At 32.8% G+C, this 18,636-nt stretch overlaps 1 protein-coding gene across 2 annotated transcripts in view; it reads left to right on the top strand.

Moving 5' to 3' along the window:
• The window catches only part of LOC148942449 (TBC1 domain family member 13), a 231,952-nt gene that overhangs the window by 104,116 nt on the left and 109,200 nt on the right, over positions 1-18,636 (top strand). The gene's annotated exons all lie outside the window — the stretch shown is intronic.

Here is an 18,636-nt window from a genome sequence, read left to right as displayed (position 1 = left end):
TCATTTAAAAGAAGATGTTAAATACGCCTGCATATTAGAACTTTTTCTAATCACTGGTATTGGTAAATTCCGGTTGATGGTGGCCATACCATTTCAAGTTCTTGTTATCTTGGTGTTTTCAGTGTTTCTAGTTCGTTAGAATTATTGGAAATTGTTGCTTGTTCCGTATTCCTAGTTTCTAGCACTCTTGGAGTCCTTATCCTTTTTTTTACATGAAAGATGATAACTGCGGTAAATCACCCCAAAAAACTGATAAATACATCCCTGTATCGTTACTTTTGGCTTATCTCTGGGATGGGTACGTATTTGTTAATATTGCCTTTAGTCTTCAGCATTTTGATTCCTGTTCATTTTGATGCTTCTAGTGTTTCTAGCTCCTTTGAACTAATGGACATTGTTTCTTAGAAAAATGTGTCCAGTTTCAAGCATCGTATCACCCGAAATCTGTTTTTGCATTTTAAAATCAGTGCTGTTTGCCGGTTTGTTTAGCTGATATCCCGGATGTGCTTGCTGCACCTACTTGGTGCAGCAAGGGTATAAGAATAATTTAAGGTCTTCATCGTTCGAATTATAAAATTTTTCCCATCTAAATCAGGTGGCTCTGAATATTGACGTGCTTTCAGAACACGTAACCTGCATTAAAACTAGATTTTTTAATCAGAGCCTAAGCACGAGTATGGGTTTTGGGGCCTGGCCCCACCTGAAATCTTAACCGTTCCTTAACTTCTGGGCACTACTTATGAAAATTATCAAATATATTTCTCTTTGGCTTCAGATTTCTATTTGTTGAAGTGATTTTACGTTACAACGTCTTCTTCCAGTAAAACTTTAAAGGCCTTGACTGTGTCGTCAGTATTACTTAGGTTTCATTGACGTTTTTATAGTATTGCTTCCAGACATTGATAGTATTGTTAACTGCATGACATTGACTAGTAAGTCATTTACCTAGGTTTGCAATCTGACGGGTATATGAATAGTTCATCGATCGCTCAAAAAAAAAAATATGGTCTCACGATTTTCATTTAATTGCTCTCGGCCTTCTTTGGGCCAAAACAGTTGCTTTGCGCCACAAAAAAGGTATAAGTACCACTAAATACCACTGTGGTGAGCCATAATCTTTTTATGGCTCATAATGTGCAATAGAAATGTCAATTTTTGGTCTAAAACTTAGCCCTCTCTCAATATCCTACGACTACAGGCTCGGTACAATGCCTCCTAGTAAAAAAAAAACACCAATAAACGCATTTACTTATAATTTACTAATAATTGACAGGCTCCACACTAATAGTTATCTATTTACTTGGGTAATTCATGGAGAACATTTAATCATCCTAGGATACACTCTTAGAGTGAACAAGATTTAAGGGGTTTTCTCCAAAAGTGTTATTACTAAGGGATGGGGAAGAATGTACCCAAGATGCCTGCAGCTCATACAAATTAAAAAGTTAATGTATACATTTTTATGTCAACATTCAAGGCGCCAGTCCACCAAAATTTCAGGGTTGGATATGCTTCTTGCCCAACATTTACTCATGTTTTCATCATAAACTTGTCTTTTGAACTTCCTTCTGAAGAAATAAGGAACTGATTGTCAAGCATATCATCCATGGGGAGCTCATTGAAAATAGTGACGGAGTGTCTTATTAAGCTGTTTTTTAAGTTCTCAGTGCGGTATGTCTCCTTCTGTTGGTAGACTGACCCTACCGTGCTTCTGCGTGTTTTGCTTATTTGGTTGACGGATGGAAGTACAACTATAGATAAATAATAAGAATAAGGGTGGTCGATCTGATTCTATCAAGCTGTGGGTTGTTCTTCGGAGATACAAACAGTTTTGATAGGTCTCAGTCTATAAAAAAACAAAACAATACAAGTTCTAGAATTCAATAAGTTTAGCAGTAGAGGAGGGGGTGCTACTCGTGACAGGACCACGTGGTTTATGGTTTTCTCAGTGAGAATGAAAAAACAGGAATTTTCTCACTTGAAAAACTATGAATTTTGATGTTTTTATGGTTTTTGTCAGTGAGAATGGAAAAACAGAAACTTTCTCACTTTCATGGATGTCAACATCAAATTATGGATGTTTTATGGTCTTTGTCAGTGAGAATGAAAAAACAGGAACTTTGTCACTTGGAAAACCATAAACCACGTGGTCCTGTCACGAGTAGCACCTGTGCTGTCGACCTCAATTCACCTATCGTGAATCAATAATTCCCCTTAGAAACAACAAATTAATTTTCCCTTTCTTGACAGATCAATCAATCAATGACATCATCTGTCAGACTTTAAAAATTTTCGCCTAGAAACATTTCTCCGGGAATAGATCCAAAATCATGAATGTCTGTGCCTCGGGAACAGTTCTACTGGTCGAACTACAAAGGATATTAATAACCAAAGGTCATGGAAACAATTAGGCAAGAAACATCATAGCGATGAATTGTTTTTGAGCGCGAGAAGGTTTCATATTAATTTGAAATGCATTAGCACAGAGATGCCAATAACAAAGGAACACGCTGAATTTGCGTTTAGGGATTATTTGGGCGAAACCGTTTTAGACAGGTTATGGAACTATTTCGGCGAAACAGATAGAGACATTTTAAAAGATGATTTTTGAAGAGATTTTAGAAGAGAATTTAATGGTGAAACTCTGTGGTCGTTATAGTAAACAAGTTCTATTTGAACAGTGTTGCGAGGTCCTCTACCCCAACCCCAAAGGGTTCCAATCCTCCTACCCCAACCCCAAAGGAAGCCCCCGGTCCTCAAAGCCCCCCAAACTCCCAAAGGGCCATCGGCGCCCCCAAAGGCCCACCCAGTCCCCCAAAGACCAACCCCGGACCCCCCCAAGGCCCATCGAGCTCCCAAAGGACCAACCGGGTCCCAAAGGCCCACCACCGGGCCCCAACTGCCCCAAATGCCCTCCCATGGTCGTCAAAGGCCCCCCGGGCTCCCAAAGGGCCACCGGTGCCCCCAAGGCCATCCACCGGTCCCCTGGCGCCCCACAGGCCCCCCCAGACCCCCAACTGCCAACTCCGGACCCCAAAGCCCATCCCAGTAGTGGGTGGTTGTGGTTTACCTTGTCACAGTTACATTTTCTTGATTGTTCAAACTTCAGTTTGAATTTCTTTCGTTGAAATGCAAGAGTTTGAATATGTCAGGAGCGGTTTGTTGTGCTTTACCATGTCATAGTTACATTTTCTTGATTTTTCAAATTTCATTTTGAATTTAGTTGGTTGTTATGCCAGAGTTGGACTATTTAAGAAGTGTGTGTTTGTGGTTTAACTTCTCACAGTTTAATTTTATTGATTTTTAAATGTTCATTTGAATTTCTTTCGTTTAAATGCAAGAGTTGGAATATTTCAGTAGTGTTTGGTCGTGGTTTACCTTGTCACAGTTACATTTTCTTGATTTTTCAAAGTTCATTTTGAATTTCTTTTGTTGAAATGCAAGAGTTGGAATATTTCAGTAGCGTTCGGTTGTGGTTTACCTTCTCAAAGTTACATTTTCTTGATTTTTCAACGCTCATTTTGAATTTTCTTTGTTGAAATGCAAAAGTTGGAATATTTCAGTAGTGTTTGGTTGTGGTTTACCTTGTCACAGTTACATTTTCTTGATTTTTCAAAGCTCATTTTGAATTTCCTTTGTTGAAATGCAAGAGTTGGACTATTTCAGTAGTGTTTGGTTGTGGTTTACCTTGTCACAGTTAAATTTTCTTGATTTTTCAAAGTTCATTTTGAATTTCTTTCGTTGAAATGCAATAGTTGGAATATTTCAGTAGTGTTTGGTTGTGGTTTACCTTGTCACAGTTACATTTTCTTGATTTTTCAAAGTTCATTTTTAATTTCCTTTTTTGAAATGCAATATTTGGACTATTTAATTATAGGTCATTTGTTTTTTACCTGTTCACAGTTACATTTTCTTGATTTTTCAAAGTTCATTTTGAATTTCCTTTGTTGAAATGCAAGAGTTGGAATATTTAAGTAGAGGTTGGTTGTGGTTTAAATTGTCAAAGTTAAATTTTATTGATTTTTCAAAGTTCTTTTGAATTTCTTTCATTGAAATGCAAGAGTTGGAATATTTCAGTAGTGTTTGGTTGTGGTTTACCTTGTCACAGTTAAATTTTCTTGATTTTTCAAAGTTCATTTTGAATTTCTTTCTTTGAAAAGCAAGAGTTGGAATATTTCAGTAGTGTTTGGTCGTGGTTTACCGTGTCACAGTTACTTTTTCCTGATTTTTCAAAGTTCATTTTGAATTTCTTTCGTTGAAATGCAAGAGTTGGACTATTTCTGTAGTGTTTGCTTATGGTTTACATTGTCACAGTTACATGTTCATGATTTTTCAAAGCTCATTTGAATTTCTTTCGTTGAAATGCAAGAGATGGACTATTTCAGTAGTGTTTGGTTATGGTTTACCATGTCACAGTTAAATTTTCCTGATTTTTCAAATCTCATTTTGAATTTCTTTTGTTGAAATGCAAGAGTTGGACTATTTCAATAGTGTTTGGTTGTGGTTTACCTTGTCACAGTTACATTTTCATGATTTTTCAAAGTTGATTTTGTATTTCTTTCGTTGAAATGCAAGAGTTGGAATATTTCAGTAGTGTTTTGTTTTGCTTTACCTTGTCACAGTTACATTCTCTTGATTTTTCAAAGATCATTTCGAATTTATTTCATTGAAATGCAAGAGTTGGAATATTTCAGTAGTGTTTGGTTATGGTTTACCTTGTCACAGTTACATTTTCCTGATTTTTCAAAGTTCATTTCAAATTTCTTTCGTTGAAATGCAAGAGTTGGAATATTTCAGTGGTGTTTGGTTATGGTTTACCTTGTCACAGTTACATTTTCATGATTTTTCAAAGTTCATTTTGAATTTCTTTCGTTGAAGTGCAAGAGTTGGAATATTTTAGTAGTGTTTGGTTGTGGTTTACCTTGTCACAGTTACATTTTCTTGATTTTTAAAAGTTGATTTTGAATTTCTTTCATTGAAATGCAAGAGTTGGAATATTTAAGAAGTGTTTGGTTGTGGTTTACCTTGTCACAGTTACATTTTCATTATTTTTCAAAGTTCATTTTGAATTTCTTTCGTTGAAATGCAATAGTTGGAATATTTCAGCAGTGTTTGGTTGTGGTTTACCTTGTCACAGGTACATTTTCTTGATTTTTCAAAGTTCATTTGAATTTCTTTCGTTGAAATGCAAGAGTTGGAATATTTCAGTAGTGTTTGGTCGTGGTTTACCTTGTCACAGTTACATTTTCTTGATTTTTCAAAGTTCATTTTGAATTTCTTTTGTTGAAATGCAAGAGTTGGAATATTTAAGTAGCGTTCGGTTGTGGTTTAACTTGTCACAGTTACATTTTCTTGATTTTTCAAAGTTCATTTTGAATTTCTTTTGTTGAGATGCAAGAGTTGGAACATTTCAGTAGTGTTTGGTTGTGGTTTACCTTGTCACAGTTACATTTTCTTGATTTTTCAAAGTTCATTTTGAATTTCTTCCGTTGAAAAGCAAGAGTTGGACTATTTCAGTAGTGTTTGGCTGTGGTTTACCTTGTCACAGTTACATTTTCTTGATTTTTCAAAGTTCATTGAATTTATTTCATTGAAATGCAAGAGTTGGAATATTTCAGTAGTGTGTGGTTGTGGTTTACCTTGTCACAGTTACATTTTCTTGATTTTTCAAAGTTCATTTTGAATTTCTTTCGTTGAAATGCAATAGTTGGAATATTTCAGTCGTGTTTGGTCGTGGTTTACCTTGTCACAGTTACATTTTCTTTATTTTTAAAATTTAATTTTGAATTTCTTTCTTTGAAATGCAAGAGTTGGAATATTTCAGTAGTGTTTGGTTGTGGTTTACCTTGTCACAGTTACATTTTCTTGATTTTTCAAAGCTCATTTTGAATTTCTTTTATTGAAATGCAAGAGTTGGAATATTTCAGTAGTGTTTGCTTATGGTTTAAATTGTAACAGTTACATTTTATTGATTTTTCAAAGTTCAATTGAATTTATTTAGTTGAAATGCAAGAGTTGGAATATTTAAGTTGTGTTTTGTTATGGTTTACCTTGTCACAGTTACATTTTCTTGATTTTTCAAAGGCCATTTCGAATTTCGTTCGTTGAAGTGCAAGAGTTGGACTATTTCAGTGGTGTTCGGTTATCGTTTAACTTGTCACAGTTACATTTTCCTGCTTGTTCACTGGTCATTTGAATTTCTATCGTTGAAATGAAAGAGTTGGACTATGTCAGTAGTGTATGGTTTTGGTTTACCTTGTCACAGTTACATTTTCATGATTTTTCAAAGTTCATTTTGAATTTCTTTCCTTGAAAAGAAAGACTTGGAATATTTCAGTAGTGTTTGGTTGTGGTTTACCTTGTCACAGTTACATTTTCTTGATTTTTCAAATGTTAATTTTGAATTGCTTTCGTTGAACTGCAAGAGTTGTAATATTTCAGTAGTGTTTGGTTATGTTGTACCGTGTCTGAGTTAAATTTGAATTATTTGACATAGTTCATTGTGAATGGTTGAGATTGAAATGTATGAGGTTGAATATTTCAGTAGTGTATGGCCGTGGTTTACAATCTCACAGTTACATTTTCCTGATTTTTAATTGTTCCTTTTGAATTTTTTTAAATGTAATGCAAGAGTTGGAATATTTCAGTAGAGTTTGGTTGTGGTTTACCTTGTCACAGTTACATTTTCTTGATTTTTCAAAGTTCATTTTGAGTTTCTTTCGTTGAAATGCAAGAGTTGGAATATTTCAGTAGTGTTTGGTTGTGGTTTACCTTGTCACAGTTAAATTTTTTTGATTTTTCAAAGTTCATTTTGAATTTATTTCTTTGAAATGCAAGAGTTGTAATATTTCAGTAGTGTTTGTTTTTGTTTTAACTTGTCACATATAAATTTTCTTTATTTTTAAAATTTCATTTTTGAATTTCTTTCGTTGAAAAGCAAGAGTTGGAATATTTCAGTAGTGTTTGCTTATGGTTTACCTTGTCACAGTTACATTTTCTTGATTTTTCAAAGTTCATTTGAATTTCTTTCGTTGAAATGCAAGTGTTGGAATATTTCAGCAGTGTTTGGTTGTGGTTTACCTCTTCACAGTTACATTTTCTTGATTTTTCAAAGTTCATTTTGAATTTCTTTCGTTGAAATGCCAGAGTTGGAATATTTCAGGAGTGTTTGCTTGTGGTTTACCTTGTCACAGATACATTTTCTTGATTTTTCAATGTTCATTTGAATTTATTTCGTTGAAATGCAAGAGTTGGAATATTTCAGTAGCGTTCGGTTGTGGTTTACCTTGTCACAGTTACATTTTCTTGATTTTTCAAAGTTCATTTTGAATTTCTATCGTTGAAATGAAAGAGTTGGAATATTTCAGTAGTGTTTGGTTGTGGTTTACATTGTAAATGTTACATTTTCTTGATTTTTCAAAGTTCATTTTTGAATTTCTTTCGTTGAAAAGCAAGAGTTGGAATATTTCAGTAGTGTTTGCTTGTGGTTTACCTTGTCACAGTTAAATTTTCTTGATTTTTCAAAGTTCATTTGAATTTGTTTCATTGAAATGCAAGAGGTGGAATATTTCAGAAGTGTTTGGTTGTGGTTTACCTTGCCACAGTTAAATTTTCTTGATTTTTCAAAGTTCATTTTGAATTTCTTTCGTTGAAATGCAATAGTTGGAATATTTAAGTAGTGTTTGGTCGTGGTTGACCTTGTCACAGTTACATTTTCTTGATTTTTCAAAGTTCATTTTGAATTTCTTTCATTGAAATGCAATAGTTGGAATATTTCAGTAGTGTTTGGTTGTGGTTTACCTTGTCACAGTTACATTTTCATGATTATTCAAAGCTCATTTTGAATTTCTTTCATTGAAATGCAAGAGTTGGAATATTTCAGTAGTGTTTGCTTATGGTTTACATTGTCAAAGTTACATTTTCTTGATTTTTCAAAGTTCATTTTGAATTTATTTCGTTGAAATGCAAGAGTTTGTATATTTCAGTAGTGTTTTGTTAGGGTTTAACTTGTCACAGTTAAATTTTCTTTATTTTTAAAATTTCATTTAGAATTTCTCTCGTTTAAATTCAAGAGTTGGAATATTTCAGTTGTGTTTGGTTATGGTTTACCTTATCACAGTTACATTTTCCTGATTTTTCAAAGATCATTTTTAATTTCTTTCGTTGAAAAGCAAGAGTTGGAATATTTCAGTAGTGTTTGCTTATGGTTTACCTTGTCACACTTGCATTCTCTTGATTTTTCAAAGTTCATTTGAATTTCTTTAGTTGAAATGCAAGAGTTGGAATATTTAAGTAGTGTTTGGTTATGGTTTACCTTGTCACAGTTACATTTTCTTGATTTTTCAATGTTCATTTCGAATTTCTTTCGTTGAAATGCAAGAGTTGGAATATTTCAGTAGTGTTCGGTTGTGGTTTACCGTGTCACAGTTACATTTTCTGGATTTTTCAAAGTTCATTTTGAATTTCTATCGTTGAAATGCAAGAGTAGGAATATTTAAGTATTGTTTGGTTGTGGTTTACCTTGTCAATGTTACATTTTCTTGATTTTTCAAAGTTCATTTTGAATTTATTTCGTTGAAAAGAAAGAGTTGGAATATTTCAGTAGTGTTTGCTTGTGGTTTACCTTGTCACAGTTACATTTTCTTGATTTTTCAAAGTTCATTTGAATTTATTTCATTCAAATGCAAGAGGTGGAATATTTAAGTAGTGTTTGGTTGTGGTTTACCTTGACACAGTTACATTTTATTGATTTTTCAAAGTTCATTTTGAATTTCTTTCGTTGAAATGCAATAGTTGGAATATTTCAGTAGTGTTTGGTAGTGGTTTACCTTGTCACAGTTACATTTATTTATTTTTAAATTTTCCTTTTGAATTTCTTTAATTTTAATGCAAGAGATGGAATATTTAAGTAGTGTTTGGTTGTGTTTTACCTTTTCAAAGTTACATTTTAATGATTATTAAAAGATCATTTTGAATTTCTTTCGTTGAAATGAAAGAGTTGGAATATTTCAGTAGTGATTGGTTTTGGTTTAAATTGTCACAGTTACATTTTCTTGATTTTTCAAAGTTCATTTTGAATTTCTTTCGTTGAAATGCAAGAGTTGGAATATTTCAGTAGTGTTTGGTTTTGGTTTACATTGTCACAGTTACATTTCTTGATTTTTCAAAGTTCATTTCGAATTTCTTTCGTTGAAATGCAAGAGTTGGACTATTTCAGTGGTGTTTGGTTATGGTTTACCTTATCACAGTTACATTTTCGTGATATTTCAAAGCTCATTTGAATTTGTTATGAAGAATTGCACTTGTTTTCCTAGGTCTATAAGGTGGGCATATACTTTACATTGTCAATCTTTTAGTCTCTTTATTTTTAAATCTATATTTTGATTTATTTAAATGTAAATCACGAGTTGAACTATTCCCGTAGATTTTTAGTTAGTTTTAAATTTCAACAGTTAAATTTTCTTGATTTTTAAAAGTTCATTTCGAATTTCTATCGTTGAAATGCAAGAGTTGGAATATTTCAGTGGTGTTTGGTTATGGTTTACCTTATCACAGTTACATTTTCTTGATTTTTCAATGTTCATTTTGAATTTCTTTCGTTGAAAAGCAAGAGTTGGAATATTTCAGTAGTGTTTGCTTATGGTTTACCTTGTCACAGTTACATTCTCTTGATTTTTCAAAGTTCATTTGAATTTCTTTCGTTGAAATGCAAGAGTTGGAATATTTAAGTAGTGTTTGCGTATGGTTTACCTTGTCACAGTTGCATTTTCTTGATTTTTCAAAGTACATTTGAATTTCTTTCGTTGAAATGCAAGAGTTGGAATATTTCAGTAGTGTTTGGTTATGGTTTACCTTGTCAAAGGTACATTTTCTTGATTTTTCAAAGTTCATTTCGAATGTCTTTCGTTGAAATGCAAGAGTTGGAATATTTCAGTGGTGTTTGGTTATGGTTCACCTTATTACAGTTACATTTTCTTGATTTTCAAATTCATTTTGAATTTTTTTCATTGAAATGCATGAGTTGGAAGATTTCACTAGAGTTTGGTTCTGGTTTACCTTGCCACATTTACACACATGTATACACATGTACACACATGTGCTTATCATGAGTGCTCATGATAAGTTAACCTAACCTTTTCCGGTGAGTATGGTTAGGTTAGACTAGATTAAGGTAGGTTAGATTAGGTGAGGTTAGGTTAGCCCATGTACGCTTCACTTAGGTTAGCTTAGGTTAGGTGAGAGACAGGCAAAAAGTTAGGTGTATGATTAGGTTAGGTTAGATTAGGTTAGGTTAGATTAAGTTAGGTTAGGTTAAGTTAGGTTAGGCTAGGTTAGCCTACGTACGCGCGCGTACGTAGGCTAACCTAGCCTAACCTAACCTAACCTAACATAACTCTAACCTAACTTAATCTAACCTAACCTAATAATACACCTAACTTTTTTCCTGTCTCTCACCTAACCTAAGCTAACCTATGTGAAGCATACCTGGATAACCGAACCTAACCTAATCTAACCACACGTAATCTAGTCTAACCTAACCATGCTCACCGGAAAAGGTTAGGTTAACTTATCATGAGCACTCATGATAATCACCTGTGTGTACATGTGTATACATGTGTGTAAATGTGGCAAGGTAAACCAGAACCAAACACTAGTGAAATATTCCAACTCATGCATTTCAATGAAAGAAATTCAAAATGAATTTGAAAATCAAGAAAATGTAACTGTGATAAGGTGAACCATAACCAAACACCACTGAAATATTCCAACTCTTGCATATCAACGAAAGAAATTCGAAATGAACTTTGAAAAATCAAGAAAATGTAACTGTGACAAGGTAAACCATAACCAAACACTACTGAAATATTCCAACTCATGCATTTCAACGAAAGAAATTCAAATGAACTTTGAAAAATCAAGAAAATGCAACTGTGACAAGGTAAACCATAAGCAAACACTACTGAAATATTCCAACTATTGCATTTCAACGAAAGAAATTCAAATGAAGTTTTCAAAATAAAGAGAATGCGACTGTGAAAAGGTAAAACATAAGCAAACACTACTGAAATATTCAAACTCTTGCATTTCAACGAAAGAAATTCAAAATGAGCTTTGAAAAATCAAGAAAATGTAACTGTGATAAGGTAAACCATAACCAAACACCACTGAAATATTCCCACTCTTTCATTTCAACGACATAAATTAAAAATTAACTATGAAAAATAATGAAAATGTAACTCTTGCATTTTTAAAACTACGAACACACTACTTAAAGAGATCATTTATATCTTTAAAACTAAATATATTCAAATAAAGATTGAAAAATCAAGAAGATGCAAGTGTGACATTGTAAACCATATGCAAACCCTATTGACATAGTCCAACTAGTGCATTATACTAACAGACAGTCAAAATGAACTTTGAAAAATCACGAAAATGTAACTGTGATAAGGTAAACCATAACCAAACACCACTGAAATAGTCCAACTCTTGCATTTCAACGAAAGAAATTCGAAATGAACTTTGAAAAATCAAGAAATGTAACTGTGACAAGGTAAACCATAACCAAACACTACTGAAATAGTCCAACTCTTGCATTTCAAAGAAAGAAATTAAAAATGAACTTTGAAAAATCAAGAAAATGTCAATGTGACAATTTAAACCATAACCATACACTACTGAAATAGTCCAACTCTTGCATTTCAACGAAAGAAATTCAAATGATCTTTGAATAATCATGAAAATGTAACTGTGACAAGGTAAACCACGACCAAACACTACTGAAATATTCCAACTCTTGCATTTCAATGAAAGAAATTCAAAATGAACTTTGAAAAATCAAGAAAATGTAACTGTGACAAGGTAAACCACGACAAAACACTACTGAAATATTCCAACTATTGCATTTCAACGAAAGACATTCAAAATGAACTTTGAAAAATCAAGAAAATTTTACTGTGGCAAGGTAAACCACGACCAAACACTTCTGAAATATTCCACCTCTTGCATTTCAATGAAAGAAATTCAAATGAACTTTGAAAAATCAAGAAAATGTAACTGTGACAAGGTAAACCACAAGCAAACACGACTGAAATATTCCAACTCGTGCATTTCAACTAAATAAATTCAAAAATAACTTAGAAGAACCAAGAAAATGTAACAGTGCCAATGTAAAAAACATCCAACAACGTCTGAAAGAGTCCAACTAGTGCATTTCAACTAAAAAAATTCAAAATGAACTTTGAAAAAACAAGAAAATGTAACTGTGACAAGTTAAACAACAACCGAACACTACTGAAATATTCCAACTCTTGCATTTCAACGAAAGAAATTCAAATGAAATTTGAAAAATCAAGAAAATGCAACTGTGACAAGGTAAACCACAAGCAAACACTAGTGAAATATTCCAACTCTTGCATTTCAACGAAAGAAATTCAAATGAACATTTAAAAATAAAGAAAATGCAAATGTGACAAGGTAAACCCTAAGCAAACACGACTGAAATATTCCAACTCTTGCTTTTCAACGAAAGAAATTCAAAATGAGCTTTGAAAAATCAAGAAAATGTAACTGTGATAAGTTAAACCATAAACAAACACCACTGAAATATTCCAACTCTGGCATTTCAAAGAGATAAATTCGAAATGAAATATGAAAAATCAAGAAAATGTAACTGTGACAAGGTAAACCCGAACCAAACACTACTGAAATATTCCAACTCTTGCATTTCAACGAAAGAAATTCAAAATGAACTTTTAAAAATCCAGAAAATGTAACTGTGACAATGTAAACCATAATCAAACACTACTGAAATATTACAACTCTTGAATTTCAACGAAAGAAATTCAAAATGAGCTTTGAATAATCATGAAAATGTAACTGTGACAAGGTAAACCACAACCAAACACTAGTGAAATAGTCCAACTCTTGCATTTCAATGAAAGAAATTCAAAATGAAATTTTAAAAATCAAGAAAATGTAACTGTGAAAAGGTAAACCACGACCAAACACTACTGAAATATTCCAACTATTGCATTTCAACGAAAGATATTCAAAATGAACTTTTAAAAATCAAGAAAATTTAACTGTGTCAAGGTAAACCACAACCAAACACTTCTGAAATATTCCAACTCTTGCATTTCAACGAAATAAATTAAAATGAACTTTGAAATATCAAGAAAATGTAAATCTGACAATGTAAACCACAAGCAAACACTACTGAAATATTCCAACTCTTTCTTTTCAACGAAAGAAATTCAAAATGAAATTTGAAAAATCAATAAAATGTAACATTGACAAGGTAAACCACAACCAAACAATACTGAAATATTCCAACTATTGCATTTCAACGATAGAAATTCAAAATGAACTTTGAAAAATCAAGAAAATGTAACTGTGAGAAGGTAAACCACAACCGAACGCTACTGAAATATTCCAACTCTTGCATTTCAATGAAAGAAATTCAAATGAACTTTGAAAGATCAAGAAAATGTAACTTTGATAAGGTAAAACACAACGAAACACTATTGAAATACTCCAAATCTTGCTTTTCAACGAATGAAATTCAAAATGAAATTTGAAGAATCAGGAAAATGTAAATTTGACAAGGTAAACCACAACCAAACACTACTGAAATATTCCAAATCTTGCATTTCAAAGAATTAAATTCAAATGAACTTTGAAAAATAAAGAAAATGTAACTGTGACAAGGTAAACCATAAGCAAACACTACTGAAATATTCCAACTCTTTCTTTTCAACGAAATAAATTAAAAAATGAAATTTGAAAATACAATAAAATGTAAATGTGACAAGTTAAACAACAACCAAACACTAGTTAAATATTACAACTCTTGCATTTCAAATAAATATATTCAAAATGAACTTTGAAAAATCAAAAAAATGTAACTTTGACAAGGTAAACCACAACCAAACACTACTGAAATATTCAAACTCTTGCATTTCAACGAAAGAAATTCAAAATGAACTTTGAAAAATCAAGAAAATGTAACTGTGACAAGGTAAACCACGACCATGCACTACTGAAATATTCCAACTCTTGCATTTCAATGAAAGAAATCCAAAATGAACTTTGAAAAATCAAGAAAATGTAACTGTGACAAGGTAAACCACGACCATGCACTACTGAAATATTCCACCTCTTGCATTTCAACGAAAGAAATTCAAAATGAACTTTGAAAAATCAAGAAAATGTAACTGTGACAAGGTAAACCATAACCAAACACTACTGAAATATTCCAACTCTTGCATTTCAACGAAAGCAATTCAAAAATCACATTTGAAAAATCAAGAAAATGTAACTGTGACAAGGTAAACCACAACCAAACACTACTGAAATATTCCAAGTCTTGCTTTTCAAGGAAAGAAATTCAAAATGAACTTTGAAAAATCATGAAAATGTAACTGTGACAAGGTAAACCACAACCATACACTACTGAAATAGTCCAACTCTTGCATTTCAACGAAAGAAATTCAAAATGAACTTTGAAAAATCGGGAAAATGTAACTGTGACAAGGTAAACCAAAACCAAACACAACTGAAATATTCCAACTCTTGATTTTCAACGAAAGAAATTCTAAATGAACTTTGAAAAATCAAGAAAATGTAACAGTTACAAGTTAAACAATAACCAAACACTACTGAAATATTCCAACTCTTGCATTTCAACGAAATAAATTCAATTTAACTTTGAAAAATCAAGAAAATTTAACTGTGACAAGGTAAACCATAAGCAAAAAATACTGAAATATTCCAATTCTCGCTTTTCAACGAAAGAAATTCAAAATGAGCTTGGAAAAATCATGAAAATGTAACTGTGACAAGGTAAACCACAACCAAACACTACTGAAATATTCCAACGCTTGCATTTCAACGAAAGAAATTCAAAATCAACTTTGAAAAAAAAAGAAAATGTAACTGTGACAAGGTAAACCACGACCAAACACTACTGAAATATTCCAACTATTGCATTTCAAAGAAAGAAATTCAAAATGAACTTTGAAAAATCAAGAAAATGTAACTGTGACAAGGTAAACCACAACCAAACACTTCTGAAATATTCCAACTCTTGCATTTCAACGAAAGAAATTCAAATGAACTTTGAAAAATCAAGAAAATTTAACTGTGACAAGGTAAACCACAACCAAACACTTCTGAAATATTCCAACTCTTGCATTTCAATGAAAGAAATTCAATGAACTTTGAAAAATCAAGAAAATGTAACTGTGACAAGGTAAACCACAGCCAAACACTACTGAAATAGTCCAACTCTTGCTTTTCAACGAAAGAAATTCAAAATGAACTTTGAAAAATCAAGAAAATGTAACTGTGACAAGGTAAACCACAACCAAACACTACTGAAATATTCCAACTCTTGCATTTCAACAAAAGAAATTCAAAATGAACTTTGAAAAATCAAGAAAATGTAACTGTGACAAGTTAAACCACAACTGAACGCTACTGAAATATTCCAACTCTTGAATTTCAACAAAAGAAATACAAAATGAACTATGAAAAATCAAGAAAATGTAACTGTGACAAGGTAAACCACGACCAAACACTACTGAAATAGTCCAACTCTTGAATTTCAAAGAAATAAATAAAAATTAAATTTGTAAAATAAATAAAATTTACCTGTGACAAGGTAAACCACAACCAAACACTACTGAAATATTCCCACTATTGCAATTCACCGAAATAAATTAAAAATGAACTTTGAAAAATCAGGAAAATGTAACTTTGACAAGGTAAAGCACCACCAAACAATAATTAAATATACAAACTCTTGCAATTCAATGAAAGAAATTCAAAATCAAATTTGAATATTCAACAAAATGTAACTTTGACAAGGTAAACCACAACCAAACACTACTAAAATATTCCAACTCTTGCACTTCAACGAAAGAAATTCAAAATGAACTTTGAAAAATCAGGAAAATGTAACTGTGACAAGGTAAACCATAACCAAACACCACTGAAATATTCCAACTCTTGCATTTCAACGAAAGAAATTAGAAATGAACTTTGAAAAATCAGGAAAATGTAACTGTGACAAGGTAAACCATAACCAAACACTACTGAAATATTCCAACTCTTGCATTTAAATGAAAGAAATTCGAAATGAGATTTGAAAAATCAAGAAAATTTAACTGTGACAAGGTAAACCACAACCACACACTACTGAAATAGTCCAACTCTTGAATTTCAACGAAAGAAATTCTAAATCAACAATGAAAAATAATGAAAATTTAACTGTGACAAGGTAAACCACGACCAAACACTATTGAAATAGTCCAACTCTTGCATTTCAACGAAAGAAAATCAAAATGAACTTTGAAAAATCAGGAAAATGTAACTGTGACATGGTAAACCATAACCAAACACGACTGAAATTCTCCAACTCGTTCATTTCAATTAAATAAATTCAAATGAGTTTTGAAAAATCTTGAAACTGTAACTGTGACAATGTAAAAAATAACCAAACACTCCTGAAATAGTCCAACACTTGAATTTCAACGAAAGAAATTCAAATGAACTTTGAAAAATCAGTAAATTTTAACTGTGACAAAGTAAACCACCACCAAACACTACTGAAATATTCCAGCTCTTGCTTTTCAACGAAAGAAATTCAAAATGAACTTTGAAAAATCAATAAAATTTAACTGTGACAAGGTAAACCACAAACAAACACTACTGAAATATTCCAACTCTTGCATTTCAATGAAAGAAATTCAAATGAACTTTGAAAAATCAAGAAAATGTAACTGTGACAAGGTAAACCACAACCAAACGCTACTGAAATATTCCAACTCTTGCATTTCAACAAAGGAAATTCAAAATGAACTTTGAAAAATCAAGAAAATGTAACTTTGACAAGGTAAACCACAACCGAACGCTACTGAAATAGTCCAACTCTTTCATTTCAACAAAGGAAATTCAAAATGAAGTTTGAAAAATCAAGAAAATGTAACTGTGACAAGGTAAACCACAACAAAACACTACTGAAATATTAAAACTATTGCATTTCAACAAACGAAATTAAAAATGAACTTTTAAAAATCAAGAAAATTTAACTGTGACAAGGTAAACCACAACCAAACACTACTGAAATAGTCCAACTCTTGCATTTCAACAAAGGAAATTCAAAATGAGCTTTGAAAAATCAAGACAATGTAACTGTGACAAGGTAAACCACAACCAAACACTACTGAAATATTCCAACTCTTGCATTTCAACAAAGGAAATTTAAAATGAGCGTTGAAAAATCAAGAAAATGTAACTTTGACAAGGTAAACCACAACCTAACTCTACTGAAATATTCCAACTCTTGCATTTCAACAAAAGAAATTCAAAATGAACTTTGAAAAATCAAGAAAATGTAACTGTGACAAGGTAAACCACGACCAAACACTACTGAAATATTCCAACTCTTGCATTTCAACGAAAGAAATTCAAAATGAACTTTGAAAAATCAAGAAAATGTAACTGTGACAAGGTAAACCACAACCAAACACTACTGAAATATTCCAACTCTTGCATTTCAACAAAGGAAATTCAAAATGAACTTTGAAAAATCAAGAAAATGTAACTGTGACAAGGTAAACCACAACCGAACGCTACTGAAATATTCCAACTCTTGCATTTCAACGAAATAAATTAAGAATTAACTTTTAAAAATAAATAAAATGTAACTTGGACATGTTAAACCACAACCAACCCCTAGGGGGTGGGGATTTGGGGTCCGTATATGGAATTTGGGGGTCTGGGTGGGCCTTTGGGGCGCCGGGGGACCGGTGGCTGGCCTTTGGGGCACCGGTAGCCCTGTGGGAGCTCGGGGGCCTTTGACGACCATGGGAGGGCATTTGGGGCAGTTGGGGGCCGGTGGAGGGCCTTTGGGACCCCGTTGGTCCTTTGGGAGCTCGATGGGCCTTCGGGGGGTCCGGGGATGGTCTTTGGGGGTCTGGGTGGGCCTTTGGGGGCGCCGATGGCCCTTTGGGAGTTTGGGGGGCTTTGAGGACCGGGGGCTTCCTTTGGGGTTGGGGTAGGAGGATTGGAACCCTTTGGGGTTGGGGTAGAGGACCTCGCAACACTGTTCAAATAGAACTTGTTTACTATAACGACCACAGAGTTTCACCATTAAATTCTCTTCTAAAATCTCTTCAAAAATCATCTTTTAAAATGTCTCTATCTGTTTCGCCGAAATAGTTCCATAACCTGTCTAAAACGGTTTCGCCCAAATAATCCCTAAACGCAAATTCAGCGTGTTCCTTTGTTATTGGCATCTCTGTGCTAATGCATTTCAAATTAATATGAAACCTTCTCGCGCGCTAAAACAATTCATCGCTAAGATGTTTCTTGCCTAATTGTTTCCATGGCCTTGGGTTATTAATATCCTTTGGAGTTCGACCAGTAGAACTGTTCCCGAGGCAAAGACATTAATGATTTTGGATCTATTCCCGGAGAAATGTTTCTAGGCGAAAATTTTTAAAGTCTGACAGATGATGTCATTGATTGATTGATCTGTCAAGAAAGGGAAATTAATTTGTTGTTTCTAAGGGGAATTATTGATTCACGATAGGTGAATTGAGGTCGAAAGCAGAGGTGCTAGTTGTGACA

The sequence above is a fragment of the Artemia sp. Qi Xiang Cuo genome, chromosome 17 (genome assembly GCF_049724085.1).
Source record: "Artemia sp. Qi Xiang Cuo chromosome 17, ASM4972408v1, whole genome shotgun sequence".
Classification (NCBI taxonomy): Eukaryota; Metazoa; Arthropoda; class Branchiopoda; order Anostraca; family Artemiidae; genus Artemia; species Artemia sp. Qi Xiang Cuo.
Note: the sequence above shows the minus strand (reverse complement) of the source record. Positions and strands in the feature narration are given on the sequence as shown.